Below are 13,467 nucleotides of genomic sequence, written 5' to 3' on the forward strand. Positions count from 1 at the left end.
TTTCCAGCTGAGCCAGAATTTGACATTTACCTCTGCTCTAGTAGGCAAGAGATAACTGACTTGTTAAAACACTTTCAGTGGAATTTACCTGTTGTCATTTGGACGTGTTCAAGAGTATGAGCTCTGTTAAAACTGGTAGCCAGGTCCTGGGAGTGCATGGATGTTTTATTTGATTAATCCATTGTTCATTCTCTTGCCATGAATCCTGGAGTCACATCCTTTTTCTTGCTTTTGCTTTAGTTCAGGATCCTTTTATATTTTCATTGAATATTCATTGCAGAATGTATTTACAAGTCCAAAGCTTCTTAGTATTGCTTCATTTGGGACTGTAAAAAAAACAAACAAAGTAGTTGCAAAAAAGCAATGGATATACAGTAAGTAATTGGGAGAACATTAATAATGGTTTCACTTTTGTGAGTGTAAATGTGGTCTGACTACATTGTAGTCATTGGCTCAGACTTAGTATGTTCATGGGTGCCTCAGGACTGGAATAATTAATTTCTCTTGCAGCACCATTCATTTAATTGGTGATATATGCAGAATTAATTTGGACTCTGGCAGTTAGTGTACACAGAATAATTTTGCTTGCTGCATAAAGCCTTCAGTGAAAAAATTCAGAGATTTTTATAAACTCTTTATTGACTTCAACAAACAGATGAGTTTTCAGTGGGAGGAGTGGGACCGAAATATTGATGAGTATAGTTTCTGAAGTGCAGATGTGGAGATAAAAACTGAGGAAATGTAAAGCTGGATCTTCAACTGTCTGAGCTCTGTAGTATCTCACATTTTATGCTAGATGAGATTATTGTACTCCCTTCTTACAGTCAGTATCCTCCTCAACAGAAAGCTGAAAATCGAAGTTAATGCGCTATCATATCATCATATCATATCACAGAGGGTTTCATGTCCCTAAGCATAATGGTACAATATACAAAAGAATCGCAGATCTGACATGATATCAATATGTAAATGATAAAAAAGAAGTCAATCAGTGTGGTTTCAAGTATGGTTTGATTCTAGGGCAAACCACAAAGAAATACAGAGTTGCTATAATAGAACTGCACTTTTCTTTAGATAACTAGACCTTCTGCCTGGAATCTCTTTAGAATGTTATTCCCTAGCACACAGAAAGAGAAATTTCTTTTCATTTAAGGTTCCATAAATAGAGAAAGAAATCTTAATAACCTATACTGAAACTGTAATTTAGGGGTAATAGGACAGACAATGTACATTGGAATGATGCTACTGAAATGCATAGTATTAAAACAATTCACACCATTTTCTCCGATATGTTTTAGTCACATGGAAGGAAAGCTTTAAAAATATATGATATACCTTTTTATAAAGGTATAAAGTATACAGATATGAACGTATAAATATATAAAATATCAACTTCATGGCACACAGCATTGAAGATAGAGTTACGTTGTTGTATTATTTTTATTATTATTATTATTATTATTAACATTATTCAATTTAGCAAAGATCTAAAAAGTTTTACTGATGCACAAAATTCTTCTGGCTTGGTTTTGGTGGAATTAATTTTGCCTACCATCTGAAAGGTAGACTTTTAGTCCAGATTTGCTGCTTAGGTCCTTCCTCTGTTAAATAGTCTTCAGATTCATTTATTTTAGGATGATATGATCCCCTCTTAGAGGTGCTCTGTGTTTCCCAAAGAAACAGCTAACTGGTTTAGTTTTAGTGGCAAAAGTCAGATAAGAAAGTTCTTACCATTTATGACTTTCTGTAGTGTATCCTCTGCTGGTGTTTATTGTACTGTCGGTAAGGAAGCCAGTGGTTGGCTCCCAGAGGAGACAGATACCTGTTAGAGGAGTGCAGATTTGAATGCAGGGCATAATCCTTCCCCTCTGGGGTGGAATTCAGGATATAGTTGTTCAGTAAATCTATGTCATGTCTGTGAAAGAGTCACTCTACATAAATTACAGTTAAAAATATGTTGGTGCACATGTTTGGCAAGGATACTCTGCCTATCGGTGTTCTTTCTTTGCAGGCACATTCCCTATGCAAACCATAGCTGTAAGATGCCTGCGTACACAAATCAGATCAGGTATTTTTTGTCTTCAAAGTTCTTGCATTGAATGCAGGCCTGTTCCCATATAAAAAAATGTATGGGAAATGGCAATGTCTGGTTAATGGATAGCTAGCTTATTGAGCTGAGATGTAACCCCTTAAAAAGCAGAGATATTTGTAAGCGAATTTCTTCTGAAATATGATGAGTGTGCAGGACATTTGTTTACTATTAGTCAGATTTTGGGGTTCGCAAAAGGTACTCCAGTTTGATGAGAAGAATATGCTTTAAAGGAATTAACTGTAGTGACAGTTTTTTCTTACAGGAGTTGCATACAGTTTTGTACTACTGTAATAATGGTGAAAAACTTAAACCATTCAATAATTTGTAAGCCTTTTTTCCCTAGGAGGAAAAAGCTTTTCTTTTTAAGAAATAGTTAGAATTTGCAGTATGAAGCAAAAAATACACCCCCAACCCCCCACCCCAATCCTGAAACTAAAAACGTTTACTGTACTTCAGATTTCAAGTAGGTTTCCTTTGTCTTTGAAGGAATAAAGAGGAAAAACCCTAGTGTTTCCTATCAAAAGGCTTTTTCATGTACTTCCTTTGTCAGCAGTGGATCAAAGGTAACCTTAGATATAGGCACCTAGTCTGCCTCAGTAAAGTATTTCTAGTCAATGAATCATTAGAACATGTATTCAAATTCAAGTGCATGGTAGAGTTTCCTCGGGTTTCATTAGAATTCAGGGCATACTTGTGGACATGCATTTTCAAATGTTTTACTCAGCAAAGGTGACCATAAGTACATATGTTTGTATATTTATATACTGGGACGTTTGATGCCATGAAGTGAATGAAAGCTGCTCGTTTGCATCCATTAGCAGTCTGTGTCCCAGTGTGTTTTTGTGTTGTAAACAGGCAGCTGCAGTTTATATTCCTCTCAAGATGATCATACATGAATTAAAAAAGAGACCAAATTTTTGTTCACCTATCAAACAGAGCATCTCTTGTCTCCAGCATTAACTTCCTATCACACAGTCAGGCAAGACTTGGTTATACACAGGACAGAACATACACGTTTTACCACAACATGAAACCACATTTGAAGAAAATGTCGTATCACATACAAAACTTTACTCTGCTCTTTTCTTCTTTTAATTAGGCAGAAGCAATCAATTATTCATGGGTACAATAGCTCACTCTTAATAATGCCATTACTTAATATTGCATAATATCTTTTAAACATCAGGGAAAAAGGCATTGAAAGATCTGTGCAGTACATAGCTGGGTGTTGCTAGCTGTCATGTGGTAGAGAAAGTAAATAACATGTATATTAAAAAAGGACTGTGCTGTCATTACACAACTTGAAAGATATGCTTTTAAAATAGCTTAAGTGACGAATAAACAATAATGTGCTCCTGAGAAGGAAGGTTAACTTTGTGCTAGGAAGTGATGTGCCTGGAAGTTTCTTAAAGGCCAGTTGCTTAAAATGTAGGGTCTAGAAGGTACTGACATATAAAAACCCCCAAACTCCTGTTTTGTAATTTCCAAAGTCCTCTCCATGTTATCACAATGTATGTAGCTGTCCGCTTTTTTCTACTTTCATGAAAACTGATAGAGCATCCTATATTACAGTTCATCAGTGTTGTGAACTTGGTCTAGATTAACAGGATAAGGCAGATGCTGAACTTCACTGTTGAGCCGTAAATTAAAAAAGTACTGGCATTTAGTCATTCCCTTAATCTGCAAAAGTATCTGCAGCAGTTTGATGCGGCAGCTGTTGCACAATGTGCACATACAGAGTAACAGTAGGTGCTTTAGGAAGAACACAAACTGGAAGAGATTCCGTTTCAAGTTGAGGAAGGAGACTGAATAACAAAATTGTCTGGTATAGTTATTTGCAGGCTTTTATTACAAACAATGCCTTGGAGGCAGGGAAGTGAGATGTCTTGCCAAGAGATTATTTTGAGCAAATAAAATCATCTATGAAGTTTATGAGTAAGAATCCTTGACACACCCCAGTCAAAACTCCCATGCAGTCTGGTACTTCATGGTACTGAAAGCTGCATAACATATATACATAAGGTGAATAGTGCATGGAATAAGCACTTTTCTTGCAATTTCATATTGCGTCTGGCCTTTTCTTTATCCCAGAGATCATAACAGCAATGTTGAATCCTGCAAAGCCTTTTTCATTCCTACGATTTGTAGATACATCGTTAACCCGGTTAACTTGCTTACACGAATAAGGACTACTGGCATTAATACAATTTTTCAGGATCAGGTTCTTCCATTGCTTGATTAGAAGTTATCCCAGTGTTTGATTGGGATAGAGTTAATTGTCTTCCTAGTAGCTGGTACAGTGCTGTATTTTGGATTTAGGATGAGAGTAATGTTGATAACACACTGATGTTTTAGTTGTTGCTAAACAGTGCATACACTAAGGCAAGGACTTTTCAGCTTCTCTTACTTCCCTGCCAGCGAGTAGGCTGGGAGGCACAAGAAGCCGGGACAGAGCAGAGTCAGGACAGCTGACCCAAACTGGCCAAAGGGATATTCCATACCATACGATATCATGCTCAGTGTGGAATCTAGGGGAAAACTGGCCGGGGCTGGTGATCAGGAACTGGCTGGACATCAGTTGGTGGGTGGTGAGCAATTGCATTGTGCATCACTTGTATGTTTTAATCCTTTTATCATAATAATTTTTTTCCTTTCCCTTTTTTGGCCTATTAAACTGTCTTTATCTCAACCTATGAATTTTACTTTTTTTTTTTTTTTCCTTCCAATTCTCTCCCCCATCCCACGCGGGGCAGAGTGTATGTGGTGTTTAGCTGCCTGCTGGGTTAAACCATGACAGGTGTGCTGCCTGCTGTGACTCATGCCTTCTAAATTCAAACCTCATATAGTAGAGTACCTGTAGCAATTACAGTCATCTCCCAAATTGTGTCACATTAATTACTATTGGGAGTGGGAGGACATTTTGAGAAAGTTGTCTTTGCAGTTTGTTTGATACCGTAGTGTTGCCTAGTTGCATAGCACGTGGGGTAGGGTAAGCTGGTCTGAAGGGAGTCATCCAGGAGATAGTGTGATGTGTGGCACACACCTCCCTCTCTGCCCTGAAAAAAATAAAGCTAATCTTTTCCACTACCTGGCCACCTCTACATTCACTGAAAAAACCCTTCTTTAGAATTTCTGAAATAGAACAATCTGTCCACTCCCAGTAACATTAGAGAACCCAAATCTCTTGATCTTTAGTGGGGAAAACTTACGAGCCCTTGGAGGCTAAAGTCTACAAAAAAGAACAAAAGCATGAGAACTGGTCTACAACAGCTCTGCCTAGAGATGCTTTCACTTGATATTAGGAAAGTTCTCTAGGAAATAGTTGTTGGACTTGTGGGCCTTAAATTCACAGCCTGGCATATTTTGTAGCCTCCCTTTGTTAGCAAGTACCTCAGTCTAATGAACAAAGCAGTGGAAATAATTGCTAGGGCTTGAGAACATAGACATCTAAATTACTTTGTCTTTGTTTTGAACAAAATGGAGTTAGTAGGGGTAGATTCTTTTGACCTAATTTTGTAAAGAAATGAGGCATATGTCATCACATTCTATGCCTGTTTGGCTGTATCTTTGTTACAGAGTTCTTTCTCCCTCCCCACTTGATAACTTTAAATCTGTTTCCAAACACGGTGAAACACAGATTTGACAGGGGAGCTGAAATCTGAAGGAAGTTCTAACAAGTCATATGAAAATTGGCAGCTGGGTAAAGAAAGACAACCCAAATTATACAGATAAAGGTGTTAGTCAGCTAGTTCTATGAACCAGTCAGCTGCCACATGGCGGGTCAGTTGCTCCGTCCATGCTTTTTATTTGCAGTCAGTCTTAACCAGCTCCAATGTTTGCTTCTTTATACTCAGACTAGATGCAGATGAAGTCATCAGGGAACTGAGAACATAGAGGTAGATAGGTGAGGTTGTCAGTACGAGAAGGAACTAGGGCTGTCAAATGGCATCTCAGAGTGCAGAGGGCTAGCTGAGATGAGAAGATATGCAACATGGCATACAAGTACAGAGGAACCCAAACTGCTACTTTTTTTGTAAAAATTCTGTATTGTAGACATTATTCTAGAATGATAGCAGCAATCTGAGGGAAAAGAATAAAAATATGGGATTGAGATCTCAGATGACTGCCAGATCCAGTCTTCTACAATAAACCAGGCTCAAGTACTGCAGACCATGCCAAAGCGGTAATTGCTCAAACTGTTTCTGTAAATCTTTTGTTCACTAAAATTCCAGAGCTTCCCCATGCAGTTTGCTTACACCTCTCTACTTGTGGAGGTGCTTTCAGAATACAGTTTACTGCAGATTGCTCTGATTTTTTCTTGTCCTTCCTTCAGTGGACATAGAGATTTGTTACTAGCCCCTTACAAGCAATCTTCCATGCATGAAAGCCTGCTATCTTGTCCTCTCAATCTTCTAGACTAAACAAATCCAATTTCTTCAATCTCTCTTCATAGATTATGTTTTCTGAACCTCTTCTTCTCCACTTTGGATTTTACCCAGCTTTTCTTTAGCTTTTTGAAAAGCATGGTAAGCAAAACTCTTACACAATGCAATGTTCCAGCTAAAGCCTTAATAAGGCTTAGTGAAGGAAAAGAATTACTGTCTTTTATACAGACTATTCCTGGTGACATATGCTGGCATGATTGTGGTCTACTTTTTTTTTTTTTTAACTTTAATTTGAGTTTTGCAACACTGTCATATCATTGATCTGCATTCTGCCTGTGATTTAATATGGGCCTCAAGTCCTGTCAATGTTTTTTGTTGTCTGGCCTGTAATTTATTTGTTCCCAAGTACAGGACCTTGTCTTCACTTGATGAATTTCACCTTAGCTGTTTTGCATACAAGACTGTTTATAGGGTAAAGCTCTTTGTATCTGAACCTGGTTTTAGCCAACTTTGCCAAGGTAAGTGAAGACCTAGTATCTGATATACCTGCACAGAGCAAGCCAGGAAAGCTTATCTTCTGTTTAGAAATTATTATCAGTGTTACAGCATTTATTACAGAAGTATTCATGAATATTCTTCAAATATTTGTAGAGAGTTATATTATTCAGTTGTAGGGGTGGAAATTAGAAGCATGAAGATTTTGATAGTAACATTTTTAAAAACAGCTAGTGCAAGTCTTGCGTTCCCACAAAACTGCCTTAGATGTATTAGCCAAATGTAAGCTATTTGCTTCCTAAGAATAAGCCTGATTTCCTGCAATTGTAAAGGCATCCATACTTGAAGGCTGTTTGGAAAATTTTGACCAAAGGAACCTATCTGAAAACATCAAGCCAAGGCAGAAATTGGAATGTAATTTGAGTGTCTGTATCTACGAGTACACGCTATCTTATGTCTTGGCAAAGGGTCTGAGGTAAAATGTACAGCCTTACAGCTATGCTTATTAACTCAGGTATGGCACTAACCGGCAGTGTCTCTATACCAAAGCTGATGCAGGTCTACCTGGCTCAGTCTATGAGTGGAGCTAACACAAGACGATCTCCTTTGTCCATTTAGGCAAACACTGCTTCTTTGTTTTCAGTCTTAGCCTCAGTGGGTAGATGAAGCACTGTACTACTGCCTCATACTAGCAGCCTAACATTTTTCACAAGTGATAAATGCCAAGATTTGAGGATAGCAACTGCAATTTTCTTTAGGAGCTTTTACCTACCTGAAACCTCCCTGTGCAAAGTGGTGCTGAATGTAATTATTAAAGGAGCTGATTCATCAATGCAGGTGTACTCCTATAGATTGCTAACTGTTGCATGCGTGTGCGTACATCCAATGTCCTTGCTTTTAGATGAAAATAGACAAAAAAGATTAATATCAGGAAGATATTTAGTTCCTGGGGTTAATAAATCTACATGTAGCTTTTCAGTTCATCATATGCTAGAAACTGCCCCTGTATTGCTGAATAAATCAGTCTGTGTTGCTTTATGTTTGACAGGATGTGTATTTCTGAGCCAGTGATATTCCATATGAAATAACCACTTTACGAATAAGTAGGAAGTTGTGTTTAATCAGTGTTTTCAGGACACAGAAACTAAAAAGGCAGTGGAATGTGCAATTGGCATGAAAATGTAGGCATTTTCCTTCGCACCTTCCTTTTTTCTCTTTTGGAAGATATTATTTGAGATCAGGCAGCCCATGCAGGCTGAAGAGGAAAAAAAACCACATAAATTCAAACCCCATTGTCTTTGATACATCAAGGAAAGGAATGTTTGTGGAGAAATTCTCTGAGCAGCTGGGGTCTCTGGATTTTGGAAGCAAGCAACTAAATATATGAACTTGAAATGGAATTCTGCACACTTTTTTGCACCCCAACATGCATGGCCATAAAATTGTGAGAGAGGATTAGCTTTAACAAATTAGAATGTGCTAGTAGTCAGATGATATTGCTGCACCAGTTATGTCCATGATTTTGAGACATGACCCTGAATGAGCTAGCTGCTATTGACTACATCATGATCTGCATATTTTTCATGCATAGTAGATTGTCAGTCAAAACACTCTTTTTGTTCTTTAATGACATCCTTATTAAGGAGAACAGATTGCTAGCCACATCTTATTCTGATGGAAAGGAAACATGAGAAGTTTTCTTCATTCAAAAAAGTTGTTGAACCTTGTTTTGAACTTCATATATAAACAAGATGCTGAGTACATCAATAAAGAGGACAGTATAACTGAATACATACAAGTGAAATGCAGAATGTATGTATATAAAGTTTATGTTTTTTTTAATTGGCATACTACTTGTAAACACAAAAGGGAGATTTTGACAGTATTTATAATGCATGCATTGATATGTTTATGGGGAGAATGCTAACTCATCTATGGCAATTATCTGCTTTTAGAGCCTGTTGGCTTATTACTTTCTCCCTGGAAATGATGCTTTAAACACACCAGCTTTTAGTTGTTTCATCATGCAAGGATGTTAGTGACACCAAGAGTATTTTCATTTATTTGCTGTTCATAGTTTAAGCATTTTTATAATTGCAAAACTCCTCTTTAATTAACATTGTTATTTCTACAGTGGGAAGCTCACCCTGTTTTGGAATGTTGGTTTTGTACTTAATTCTTTGCCTTCCCAGCAATTGTGTAATTCTGCATAGGCAATTATTAAAATGTAAACTTGTCTAGCAGCAAAACGACCACAGAGGTTTCCACATAATGAGTAACTGTAGGGTCAGGTAGGAAGTGAAAAATTTGAACTTGAGAGGGGAAAAGGAAAAGAAGAGAACATTTATGGGAACATTTGCTGGGAGTACAAAGGATGAACAGCCTACGTGCCTGGGCCTTCCCATTCACTAGCTTTGACTGCTGTGTGGCAAGCCAGATCAGTTCTCCATGTCAGATTGCCTATCTCTTCAGTGAGGACCATAGCATAAACAGTAGGATAGTCATGAAATACTTATAGCATATCAAAGATATGATGCTGTTATGAATTCAGAGAGTTTGAAAAAATTACACCTCTGTCAAATAATACGTCGCTTTTATGGATTCCACCAGACTTCTATTTACCCATTTCAGTCAAAAGCCAGAAAGAAAAAGAGTATAATAAGTTGTACTAGCTCTTTACAAAACTGCTTTAGAAAACAATTTAAAAACCAATGCTGTTGGCATTGGAAGAGGTGGGGAAGCTTCAGCTGAACTGCATTAGCAAAGTTTAAACCTTATGCAGGTGTCTGGAGTGAGGTAGCAAGACATGGCTGAGAACTCAAGGTTCAGGGATGTTTCTGCAGGGTGGAATAGTTGAAGATGACTCTCAGAGAGCAGGACTAGGTAGAAGAGGGCTGGGCCTTTTTCCTTTCTTTTTTCTTTTTCCTTTCTTTTATTCCTTTCTCCTTTTAAAAAAATATTATTTGTAAGTAAGCATTTTTGTGCTTTGAAATGCTTTATATCTCTTGCACAAAAATCTTGCAAAGGGATTAAGGATTTGACAATAATGATGAGCTTGCTGCTTTTTGCACACACACCCACCCCTTTACATATTTTTGAGACAGAAATTAGTTGCTAGCCTTGGTCTTAACTGGGTCTTTTGCAGGCTTCTGATTCTGCATTCTCTGCTCAGCATCTTGCTGGGATCCATTTAAACCAGGGGTCCTCAAAGTACGGCCCGTGGGCCAGATACAGCCCCCCAGGGTCCTCAACCCAGCCCCCGGTATTTACAGAACCCCCCCAGCCCTCCCCCCCTCCCCCCCTCCCCCCCCCAGCGATTGGGGGGGGGGGGAAACCAAGCAGCCGCAGATGGCTGCCTGCCACTTCATCCGCATGCCCACCCCTGTTTAAAAAGTTTGAGGACCCCTGATTTAAACAGTATAACCTGGCTCTTAACTGCGAGGCTACTAACTGTGCCCCTCCTGGGGTATATCTTTAGGGATATAGAGAGTCACCAATAAGCACAGGAATAGCAAGCTGTTACAAACAGGCTGGACTCTGATCCTGAATGACAGTCTGAATCGCACTTACAGGGACTCTGTTATTGTCTCTTCATTTCTGAGTCTTCATATAGGATGCAATACTAAGAAAATCACAGGGAATGATACTGGAGTGTTAATTTAGTAAGACCAGAAAGCTGGTATGTATGGATATAGTGAACTTTTTTTACCTGATGATCAAGTGACAGAATTCACTTTTCCCCTGTTATTTGTATTTTGCTTTGGGTTATGTTCTTTTTCCAAGTTTTCAGTGAGAAAGGCATTTGTTCCGCAGAGCTTAGTTTTTGGCTGGAGATGGAACTCATTACTGAAATTCTACCAAAGTGTATGGCTAGATATACAATGGGAAACTGTAGTCATTGGTGTGATCAATTTATCTAAAAACCTACCATAGAACAGTGAGTGATGTACAGTGGGGTCTGGAGTAAGACGCTATATCCTAAACTCATTAAATGCTGTAATATTCTCATGAACATACTGATCATTAGGTTAAAAAGAATATCTGCAAGTGTATGGTATGGGTTTATATCCATTTATTCTGTAAAGAAATGCACAAGGAAAATGTGTTATTTTTTTCTGAAGGATAAGTTTTGCAGCTACTGTTAGACCTATATCGTTGCTCTCTTCTGGTCCATTGATGCCTGCAGTCATAGGCTCTATTTAATGTATTGAAGCTGTGAGCAAGTACGTATTTTCTGAGGATTTGCAACCAAACTGAATTCATTCCCAAGAGTTCTCAAGAGATTTCATGTCTAAAATGTTAAGATAAATCGCCAGTCATAAAAATACCAAAATACTGTAAAGGCCATTTTACTAAGGGGAAAAAAAAGTAAACTCCTTTTGTGTACTGGAGATTCCTCACAGTGAGGAGAGTTGGCACATGCAGTGGTGTTAGGAAAGGAAAACAAGCATGCACGATATAAAGTATTTAGAATGACTAGACTTTTAATTTTATTTATCATCTCAAAGATTAGCTGATCTCCATACAGAGAGGAAAAAAAAGGATAAGCCATAGTTTTGTTATAAAATTATTTTGGGAAAATCAACTACTTGAAAGTTTCTTCTTTCTGTGCGTGAGTGAAAATAAATACCTGGCTGTATAGGTAGTCTGGGAATGGTACAAGTACAGCATGTGCTTATATGGTGTGCATAATAGAAACGCACTTCAAGAACTGTCTATAGACACAGTATTTAACAAATACTGTCAGCTAGAGTGTTAAGTGCAGTCTGCTTACTGAAACATTTGGAATCTGTGCTGCAGAGAATGTGACCTAAAAAAGTTGCCTTTGGACTTTTACATAACCTCATCTTGACCTGGCTGCATTTCAGCTGAAGTTTTCAACAGTCAGTAACTTACACTCTTTCATGTGAGCAGCAGGGAAGACTTCAGACTGAGGGACAGCAAGTAGAGAAATTAATTGTCTAAAAAGGGGAGGAGGAAAAGGATGGAATGAGGAAAACATGAGAACAGAATCACTGTGAAACTTGGTGACGATGACAGTAAGGTTATTCTTATTGTTTGGTTTTACCCTAGGCCCCATAAAACTTTAATCCAGTCATGTGGGGAAAGTAGATTACTGTAGAAATTATTCATACAAAAGAACATATACTAGAACGTGCTTTCCTAGCAAAAGAGTTTGGGATCAGCCCTCAGGATGTGCAGAATGGGAATAAATATTTGTTTTTGAAAAGACCTCAAAAGAAATACAAAATAATCCTCTTGAGATGGGAGGAGTATCACTGACAGTATGAGTGTGTCATATCACATGAAGAGTAGAGCGGTTACTTGTGTGTTGTAATGGGCAGAATAACGAACAGTTGCTATGTTGCTAGAGAACAATACTGGTTTTTCCTCTGGTGGTGGTCTTTTCTTCCTCTCCTCCCCACCCCCCCCTTCTTTCTACCAGTTTTAGAATATGATACTATCTCTGATAATTTATTTGAAGGGTAAATGTAGCTGCAAAGTGTCTTACAAAATGCTTAACAGGTTTTTCTACAAAAAAACTTAACCAACCCAGCTTTTCATTTTGGCACATATTCAGTCATTAATTGGGTTGTTAAAGCAAAAATTCAATTTGTTTTTGAATGCTTGGGATTGCTTCGGCAACAATGGGATATTGTTTAATAGAGAGGGGAGTCCCTCCTTTTGTTTTTATTACCACGGGCTCTGCCGATAGCTATAATCTTAAATCCTCACTCAAGGTACTCCACAATTCTTGCGGAACTGCTTCCAATCCCAATGGTATTTCAAAATAAGGCTCTTTATTTTTTAAAACATGCACAATTTCAGAACCCATAAGGATTAACCGAATCCTGTCAGGCGATAGAGATACCTCAGTACCAAATTCCTGCAAAAGGTCTCTCCCTAATACTGATATAGAGAAATTAGGAGAAATGATGAATCTCCCCCATGCAATTTTCCCAGTTAAGACAAATGGAAGGTGTGTAGAAAGGTATTTCACTTCCTCGCCTACTACTCCTTTAACAATAACTTTTTCTTCTGATAATTGAGGTATCTCATAATTCAACAATGATAATGTTGCTCTGGCATCTACTAAAAAATCAAATAGAATTCCATTTACCTTTGCAGTAATTTTTCTGTACTCATTTACCTCTATTCCTTCCAGATTCATCTCTCAGCAGTTCCTCAAGAATCCATCTATTGTGAATGAGGATGTGGATGATGTGGGGGTGTCGATCCTTGTTCCAAGACTGTCGGGCGAAGTGGGCTTTCCCATTGCATATATCCTGAATTTCCACCAAAAAAAAACATTCTAAAGTATTCAAATTTAATTGAGGCTGCTGGTTAGGATGTTGTTTGGGTCAAGAATTAAGTCCTTGTCTTCTTTGAGCAATTTTTCTATCTTTCTGAAAAATTCTTTCCCTCTCTTCCATTTGGAATAGTTCTCTCAGTAGCTTTCATATCATTCCAGCTGGGAGTATAATCTGTAACAAT

This window comes from Falco naumanni, chromosome 7 (genome assembly GCF_017639655.2).
Source record: "Falco naumanni isolate bFalNau1 chromosome 7, bFalNau1.pat, whole genome shotgun sequence".
NCBI lineage: Eukaryota > Metazoa > Chordata > Aves > Falconiformes > Falconidae > Falco > Falco naumanni.